This window comes from Apium graveolens, chromosome 1 (genome assembly GCF_009905375.1).
Source record: "Apium graveolens cultivar Ventura chromosome 1, ASM990537v1, whole genome shotgun sequence".
Lineage (NCBI taxonomy): Eukaryota > Viridiplantae > Streptophyta > Magnoliopsida > Apiales > Apiaceae > Apium > Apium graveolens.
The window spans coordinates 108,095,664-108,105,245 of NC_133647.1; the positions used below are offsets into that span (position 1 = coordinate 108,095,664).

The 9,582-nt window shown below is 38.0% G+C and overlaps 1 non-coding gene across 1 annotated transcript; it reads right to left on the reverse strand.

Annotated features, from left to right (window-relative positions):
- Positions 1-6,006: 6,006 nt before the first annotated feature.
- LOC141679838 (small nucleolar RNA R71) lies at positions 6,007-6,113 on the reverse strand. Its single transcript, XR_012558193.1, has one exon. It is a non-coding gene; the product is annotated as a small nucleolar RNA R71 (small nucleolar RNA).
- Positions 6,114-9,582: the final 3,469 nt, after the last annotated feature.

The following is a 9,582-nucleotide window of genomic DNA, read 5'->3' on the forward strand; positions in this document are numbered from 1 at the left end:
TTTGAACAAGTATACTAGAGTCATTAACATTTCTAAAGAATAAAGTTTTATCAACAGTACCTCTTGTGAAGTGATTTTCCAAAAGAAACTTTGATAAAGTGTCATACCAGGCTCTAGGTGCTTGCTTCAGTCCATAAAGTGCTTTCAAAAGATAGTAGACATGATTTGGAAAACTTGGATCTTCAAAACCAAGAGGTTGACTTACATAGACTTCCTCTTCTAAATCTCCATTTAGAAATGCACTTTTGACATCCATTTGATAGACTTTGAAATTGGCATGAGCTGCATAGGGTAAGAAGATTCTGATGGATTCAACTCTTGCAACATGAGCAAAAGTTTCATCAAAATCTATTCCTTCTTGTTGACAATAGCCCTTAGCAACCAATCTAGCTTTGTTCCTTACTACTATGCCATTTTCATCCATCTTATTTCTGAATACCCATTTGGTGTCAGTTGGATTCTTTCCTTTAGGCTTGGGTACTAGTTTCCATACATTGTTCCTTTCAAATTATTTTAGCTCCTCCTGCATGGCCAAATCCAATCAGGATCCAATAAAGCTTCTTCTACCTTCTTTGGTTCTTCCTTAGATAGGAAGCTACTGTATAGACATTCTTCTTGAGTTGCTCTTCTTGTTTGAACTCTAGAAGATGCATCACCAATGATGAACTCAAAAGGGTGATCTTTAGTCCATTTTATTTGTTGAGGTAGATTAGCTCTAGATGAGGAGGCCTCATTGTCGTATTGATGTGTGACTGAGTTTTGATTATTAGAAACTCCCCCTGAGTTTGTGAATCTTTGATTTGAGAAAGGGGAACTTCCTGTAAGTGAATTATTCTGACTTTCAGCTCCTCTTAATGACCCGGCAGATGATGCACTATGTGTCCCGATGGATGAAGCTGATTGTCTCCCGATGGATAAGGCAGATTATCTCCTGATGGATGAAGCATTTTGCAACTCGACATATGTTGAATCATGTGCTTCAATAGTTGTGGATTTTTCTGCATTATCCTTATTCACCGTTTCTTGATCACTTTCATCATCACTATCATCACTAACCTTCTCCACATTATCAAACTTGAGGCTTTCATGGAAATCTCCATCTTGCAGTCCTTCAATCTTTTTGTCATCAAACACAACATGTATTGATTCCATAACAATCTTGGTTCTTAGATTGTAGACTCTATATGCCTTTCCCACAACATATCCAACAAAAATTCCTTCATCTGCTTTAACATCAAACTTCCCATGTTGATCAGTTTAATTCTTCAAGATAAAATATTTGTAGCCAAAGACATGAAGAAAATTTAGAGTTGGTTTCTTATTCTTGAACAATTAGTAGGGTGTCATACATTTTGCTTGATTAATCAAAGAAATATTCTGAGTGTAGCAGGCAGTATTCACAGCTTCAGCCTAAAAATATGTTGGCAACTTTGATTCTTCAAGCATTGCCCTTGCAGCTTCAATAAGAGATCTGTTCTTTCTTTCCACTACTCCATTTTGTTGTGGAGTTCTTGCTACAGAAAACTCATGCATTATCCCATTCTCTTCACAAAATGATCTCATCACAAAATTCTTGAACTCAGTTCCATTGTCACTCCTGATTCTTCTAATATTAAAATCAAGATGATTGTTGACTTGCCTTATGTGATTGATGATGATTTCACTAGCCTCATCTTTGGACTTTAGGAAATATGTCGAAGAGAACTTTGAGAAATCATCCACAATTACTAGGCAAAATATTTTCCTTGAGATGGACAACACATTGACCAGTCCAAATAAATCCATGTGTAGCAATTACAAAGGTTCTTCAATTGTTGAATCAAGCTTCTTTCTGAATGATGCTTTAATCTACTTTCCTTTTTGGCAGGCATCACAAAATCCATCCTTAGAAAACTCCACTTGAGGAATGCCTCTAACCAGTTCTTTCTTGACAAGCTCATTCATGGTCTTGAAGTTTAGATGGGACATCTTCTTATGCCATAGCCAACTTTCATCTTGACTTGCTTTACTGAGAAGACAAGTGACATATTTTGCATTAGATGATTTGAAGTCAGCTAGATACACATTTCCCTTTCTCACTCCAGTGAAAACCACTTTGTTGCTCCTTTTGTTTGTCACAACACAGGATTATAAATTGAAGGTTACTGAATTTCCCTTATCACAAAGCTTGCTGATACTCAATAAATTATGCTTGAGACCATTAACTAGGGCAACCTCTTCAATGATGACATTGTCTTTTGAAATCAAGCCATATCCCACAGTATAACCCTTGCCGTCATCTCCAAAAGTAATACTTGGGCCAGCTCTTTCCTTGAACTCCGTGAGCAGGGTAGAATCTCCAGTCATGTGCCTTGAATAACCACTATCCAGGTACCAAAGATTCTTTCTGTTTCCTTGCACACATCAAAACCAAATCAAGTTGATTTTCATACCCAAGTTTCCTTGGGTCCTGCCTTGTTAGCTTTCTTCTTTGGTTTCTTAGGTTTGATCTCATTTGACTTGGGAATTTCTGATTCATCCTTAGTCATTTGAGTTGGACCTTTGAAACTAGTCATTAAAACAAAATTATCATGTACATTTTGATTAGCAGGAAAAGACATGATGTTTGCAAACATGTTATTCCAGTAAGGCATGCTAAATGGCATTTGTGGCATACTAAATGTAGCATAATAAGGATTAGGTGTAAATGGCATATTAGCAAATTGTGCATTCATATTCTGAGCATAGAAGGCATGGCATTCATGTTGGGAAAAGAAGAGGGTACAGATATAAGAGTAGGCATGGTAAGTTTGTAATTAACAGACAAATGATTAACACTACCACACTTAACATAGATTTTTCTTGGAGCATACTTATCAGGTGTGTAGTTGTTATGTTTGTTAAACCATACTTTCCCATTTATATTGTTTTTCATTTTAGTTTCTGTTTTAACCTCAATCTTTTCTAATCTGTCATTCAATTGCTTGATGGACAGATGACCAACATTTACTTTCTTCTCCTTTCTCACTTGAATTGATTCTCCTAAAACAAAGTTTTTGGAAACTGATCAATTTTTTTCATTCAACTTGGCAAGCTTGGCTTTGCTCACAGGTTTGCTCACAGCCGATGGATGTGGCTCTTTGTCACTCGACGGATAATCCTTTTGATTATCCGAAGAATGATTCTCATCATCCGTCGAGTCCAAATCTATTAGCAATCCTTCAACCAAATTGGATTCCAGCTTCTCCTTACTCTTTTTCCAGGATGCATCACAAAAGGACTCAATACCTTGAACTTTGGTGATTTGAGCATGTACATCTCTGGATGATTTCCATGCTTTAATCACTTCCTGCTCTCGTTCAAGCTGCTTCTTTAAAATCTCTTCTTTCTTCAAGGACTCAGTTAATTCATCCTTAGCAATCTTACACTCAATTCTCAATTTTTCAAATTCAATAAACTGAGACTCTAGCACATTATTCCTCTCACTTAAAAACAAATTGTTTTCTTTAATTTTAGCATTTTCCTTAGTGAGGGACTTAAGTGTAACACGCAAGTGATATAATTCTGTAGATATGTCATTGATTGCATTATTACACTCGGCTTTAGATAAATGTGCTAGGTTAGTGGTGATTACCTGATTACTTGAAGAACTTGTTTTTGTTTCATCAGACTTGGCCATCAGGGCTAGATTGACATTGCTTACACCCTCATCTTCATCTAATCCATCAGCTACCCAGTCATTTCCTGTGTAATGAAAGCCCTTTCCTTTTTCTTGAGCAACTCAAAATATTTCTGTTTGTAATCAACAGGCTCAAACTTCTTTTTGCTGGAATCTGACTTTCTACACTCACTTGCAAAATGCCCTGCTAAGCCACATTTGAAACATTTGAATTTGGATTTATCCACCATGTTTCTACTTGGCTTGGCTGCTCCAAAGTTCTTTTTGAACTTGAGCTTGGAAAATCTTCTGGAAAGAATGCTAAAAGCTCATCAATATCATCCATGTGATAAGTGGATTTTATATCTACTTGGAACGCTTCATTACAGGCTTAAGTTGGTGTTTTGGACTCAAGTTATTGGTATTTTTGATGTGTTTTTGTATTTTTGCATCTCAGGCATTAGTTGGAGGATGAATGGAGCTTTTATTGAATATATGATGAAAAGAGTCAAGAATCTGAAGTCAAGTCCATTACCAAATTGTAGAGGATCTCAAGAGCTTCGCATGGACTATTGGATCGTCGAATTTTGATAAGCGGAACTCAACTTACAAGCAAAAGAAAAAATTGGAGCAAAAATCCAAAAGAACGGCGCGCCCGCGCTGGGAAGCGGGGAGGCCGCGCTGAAAAAACAATAGCATGGCGTGCCCGCGCTGGAATGTGGGGTGGCCGCGCCAGAAGGTCAAAAACAGAGCGCGCCTGCGCTGGGATAGCGCGCGGCCGCGCCAGGTCATTTTCACAGAATCCTGATTCTAGTCTGATTTTGAGAGTGTGGAAGCCCAGAATGACCAGAAGCCTATATATATCAATACAAATATGTTTTTAACAAGAAGGAGACCTGGGAGAACAATAAGAAGACCTAGAGAGCACGAGAAGGCTACAACAAAAAATACTTTTATTTTCTTTAATATAGTTGATACTTGGATGCTCATTTTCAATTTGTTCTTGAACCCTAGCACTCTTATATTGTTTATTATCATGTTTTCATTGGAACCCATAGTGACGATGAGTTCGATTATGAACTAATCGTTATCGTGGGGTTCTAGCGGATTTCATTATGGATTCCTTTAGTTAATTTATTTTGATACCTTAGTGTGTGGTGATTATATGATAACCTAGTATTAGTTGTGCTTATTCATCTTATGTGCGTAGCTAATATATAAGATAGCGTGTTAATCTCTATTGAAGCGACAGTGAATATAGAGGTTTAGAACTTTCCATGCTAGCATAGGTTCATGTATTTGGTATGTATGATTCGTAGGTAATTTTAACCATCTTACTTGCCCTATGTAATCATGATAGATAACTTGCGCATTAAACCGTTATGTTTTCAATTCTTATAGACATATAAGGACTAAGCACAATTGGTGTCTATTCAACTTCTATCTCTTTTATGGATGCTTGGTAGTAGGGTATTCGTACAACGAAAGTTGGCGTTTACTAGTTTCGTGTTATCTGATTAGTGTCATTACCATTACATGCTAAGGTTAAGAACAAAAAGGCTATTGAATGAAGTATTTAATGAAGTCAAGATCCCATGTTTGTCATATATAGTAATTCAACCTCAATTCTCTTAGTTAATGTTATTTAGTATAATCTCTTAGTTTAATCCAAACCCAATTTCTTATTTGTCTTAACATTGAGCGATAACCATATATTGTTGCATAGGTGCATAAATTAAACTTAACCTAAACCAGTCTCTGTGGGAACGAATCTGATTTATATCTTATACTACTTGTGAACTTGTATACTTGCGTGTATTATTAGCGCGTGTTTAGCGACTACCAAGTTTTTGGCGCCGCTGCTGGGAACTCGGTGTTAATTTTTAGTTTATATGCTTGTCATCAGTGGTCGTTAAAGTTCACTGACTCGGATTCTTTTACTTTCACGGTTTACTTGTTGTGTTTCAGGTACTCGTTACAATGGGAGATCCAGAAGCACGAATGAAAGCCTGATGGATTTTTCTCAACCCAAGATCAATGATATTCAATCTAGCATTGTCAGACCAGCTATCACAGCTAATACCTTTGAGATCAAGCCTGGCATAATTCAATGGGTGCAGAATTCAATCCAGTTTGGGGGTTCTCCAACGGAAGATCCCAATATGCACATTAGGGATTTCATTGAGATCTCCGACACCTTCAAGTTCAACGGTGTTTCTGAAGATGCTGTAAAGCTGAGACTATTCCTATTCTCTCTGAGGGACAAGGCTAAGAGCTGGTTACACTCTCTACCAGCTGGTTCGATTACTACTTGGGAAGATCTTGCTCAAAAGTTTCCCACTAAATTCTTCCCTATGGCGAAGACAGCTGCAATCAGGAATGGTATTACTCAATTTGCGCAGCAATCGGGAGAAACTCTATGTGAAGCTTGGGAGCGCTATAAGGAGATGCTTAGGAAGTGTCCTCGTCATGGCATGCCTGATTGGATGATCATCAATTATTTTTATAATGGTTTGGGAGCACAGTCCAGACCCATGCTCGATGCAGCATCAGGTGGAACCTTATGGGCTAAGAGCTATGATGAAGCTTATGATCTAATTGAACTGATGGCTGCTAATGAATATCAGTATCCAACACAGAGATTGCCACATGGAAAGGTAGCAAGAGTTCTTCAAGTGGATACAGCTATGGCTATCATTGCTCAACTAAAGGAGTTGTCTATGAAGATCGATTATCTGGCTAACTATGGTATTAATCAGATAACCAGTGTTTGTGAGCTATGTGCAGGTTCGCATGTGATGAAGCAATGTGCTATATCTAGTGAATCAGCTCAGTTTGTGAGCAACTTTCAGAGATTGCAACAACCAGTTCCAAACACTTATCATCCTGACAACTGGAATCATCGTAACTTCAGATGTCGCAACAATTAGAATGTGATACAACAGCCGTTCCAGCAGTTTGGAAACTAGCAATTCAATCTTCCTGGTTTTCAGCAACAATTTGCACCAAGACAACAACTCCAACTTCAACAACAAACTCATGGAGGTGCAGGTCTATCTTCAACTGAAAAATCTGAATTGGAGGAGTTGCGGCTTATGTGCAAAAACCAGGCTCTTATATGCCAAAGCCAGGTTATTTCTATCCAGAATCTGGAGAACCAAATAGGGAAAATTGCTAACGCCTTATTGAATCGACCACCAGGAACGCTTCCTAGTGATACAAAAGCAAATTCAAGCGAGAGGGAAGTTGAAGAACAGGTGAACGCCATCACCTTGAGTTCTGGAAGGGTCGCAAGTCCCCAAATTTAGCAAGATGAAGAGTCTAAAAATTCTGTCCAGAATGTAGGTGTGTCTGCACCCTTGCCAATTCCAGAAAATGAGATTGTGGCTGAAGAAGAAGTGCAGAAGGAAGCAAAGGTGGAACCAAGGAAGACTACTGTGGAACACAATCCTCCTGAGGGTAATATAGGGGAGAAACAGATTTATCATCCACCTCCTTTTCCTAAGAGGCTGCAGAAGAAAAAGCTGGATAAGTAGTTTGAGAAGTTTCTGGAGGTGTTCAAGAAGCTTCATATCAATATACCTTTCGCTGAAGCTCTTGAACAGATGCCTAGTTATGCGAGGTTTATGAAAGATATTCTCTCTCGAAAAGTGAAGCTCACTGACTTAGAGATTGTTGCTCTAACAGAGGAATGCAGTGCTTTGCTGCAACAGAAGTTGCCTCCGAAGCTTAAAGATCCTGGAAGCTTCACTATTCCTTGCACCATCGGAAACTTGTCATTCGACAAATGTTTGTGCGATTTGGGAGCTAACATCAATCTGATGCCCTTGTCTATCTTTAAGAAGCTTGGTTTGCCTGATCCGAAACCAACATACATGTCATTATAACTAGCTGATCGTTCCATTGCTTATCCACGAGGTATAGTGGATGATGTCTTGGTCAAGGTGGATAAACTCATCTTCCATACTGATTTCGTAATTCTTAATTTCAAGGACGATAAGAAGATTTCCATCATCTTGGGAAGACCATTCTTGGCTACAGGTTGAACTATGATCGATGTGTAAAAATGAGAGCTTACGATGAAGGTTCACGATCAAAAGGTCACTTTTAATGTGTTCAAGGCAATAAAGTTACCCACAGCTAAAGAGGAGTTCTTTAAAGTAGAGTGGGTCGACTCTGTCATGAATTCAGAGCCTGAGCAATTGCCAAAGTCAGATACCTTAGAGAGATCCTTAATGGGGGAATCAATTATTGATGACAAGGAAGGAGCAGAGTAACTACAGGTTTTGATTGCACCTCCGTGGAAGAGGAAGTTGGATATGCCATTCGATTCTCTTGGGTTAGCAGAGCTGAAAATTTCTCAGGAGCATTTTCAACCGTCTATTGAAGAAGCTCCCACACTTGAGCTCAACCCACTACCAGATCACTTGAGTTATGCATTCTTAGGTGCACCTCGTGACAAGGGCTTGGGATATATTTTTGATGATGTAGAGGATAGCCGAACGGATCCTTTAGTGCCTACAGAGGGTTCTTCTTATGCGCAACAAGAAGTTGATAGGACTGGTATTGGTGATGGGAAGTACAGGCGATTGACTAGGTGTATGGAGGCCATGCACGACATTCACCGTCATTTTGATACAGATGTGACACAGGCTTTGGGCACTGCTTTTCTAGCCACTGGTGTTGAGGTTGATTGGCCACCTGATCCTCCACCCGAGGGTGATCCTCCTGACTACTAGGTATGCCTGAAATCCTTATTATTGCCTTCAATGAGGACATTGAAAATTTTAAGTTTGAGGGTGATAATGTAAGGATTATTTTGTGTGTGTCCATATAGTTCATATAGATTCATGTTGCATATAGTTGTATTTCATTCGTAGTGTTGCATGATTATTCATATAGGACATATTTGTTTGTTTTTTTATGTGATTTCATATAGTTACATTTGCATGCATATTTATCATGATTCCTTAAGATGAACTATGCTATTTGATAAGTTGATGTTGATTTGAGTATGGTGATGACGAATAGAGGGATGTTTAAGTCCTAATGAATTGATTTGCATGCCGGAAACAAAAAAATTCACAAAGTCTTATTGGGTTGCTTTTGATCTAGATCATGATCATACTTGTTTGTTGTTGAGATTTAATCACTTGGTTATATTTAGAATTTGTGATATTCTCGTAATGACGTAAAAGCACTGATTTTTTTATCTGGAGAAAAACTTGGATTTCATTGCTAGTTGTTGTAAGGCTAGGCGTCAAATGGCAAGTAGCCGACTCATATTTTATGAGTAGTCTAGGGTTGAATGAGATGGACCGAAATGCACTCATTCAGAAATTGTTGAAAAAAAAGAAAAAAAGAAAAAAAAGAGAAAGAAAAAAGAAAAAAGAAAAGAAAAAGTACGTGTTTATGCATAATTAATCAAGAGTGAGCTCTTTAATACTCGAGTTATTAAGTTCTAGGGGACTTTGTGCCTAGTGACCTAAGGCTTTTATAGTCTGGGATCCGCTAACCTAACGCTCGCTATATGGGTATTATTGTATAAGTCTTTTGGGACCTCATTCATTGAACGGTCAAGTAAGCATCTTTGTTATGTGTTCAATAATAGCATGAATCCTTGTTTAACTCTAGTATAAAGGAGGTGTTGTGAGTCATTATGTGTTTAATGTCTATTGTATTTATAAACTTGTGATTGTTTTGATAATAGATAAGTTATGGTTATTGATCTAGTATCAAGAGTATATCTGTTAAGCATCCCACACACACACATTTCTGGTTTGCGAGTTGGTTTGTGGGATTTATTCGAGCTCTGTTTTGAGTCATTGTATTCTTAGAGACATTAGCTTATTCATTTGGTTATGGTTATGCTGAGGGGATCGATTGCATTATCATGTAGTTACATTGATGTAGTTGCATTCATGTATTAGGTTTTTTTTTAGATT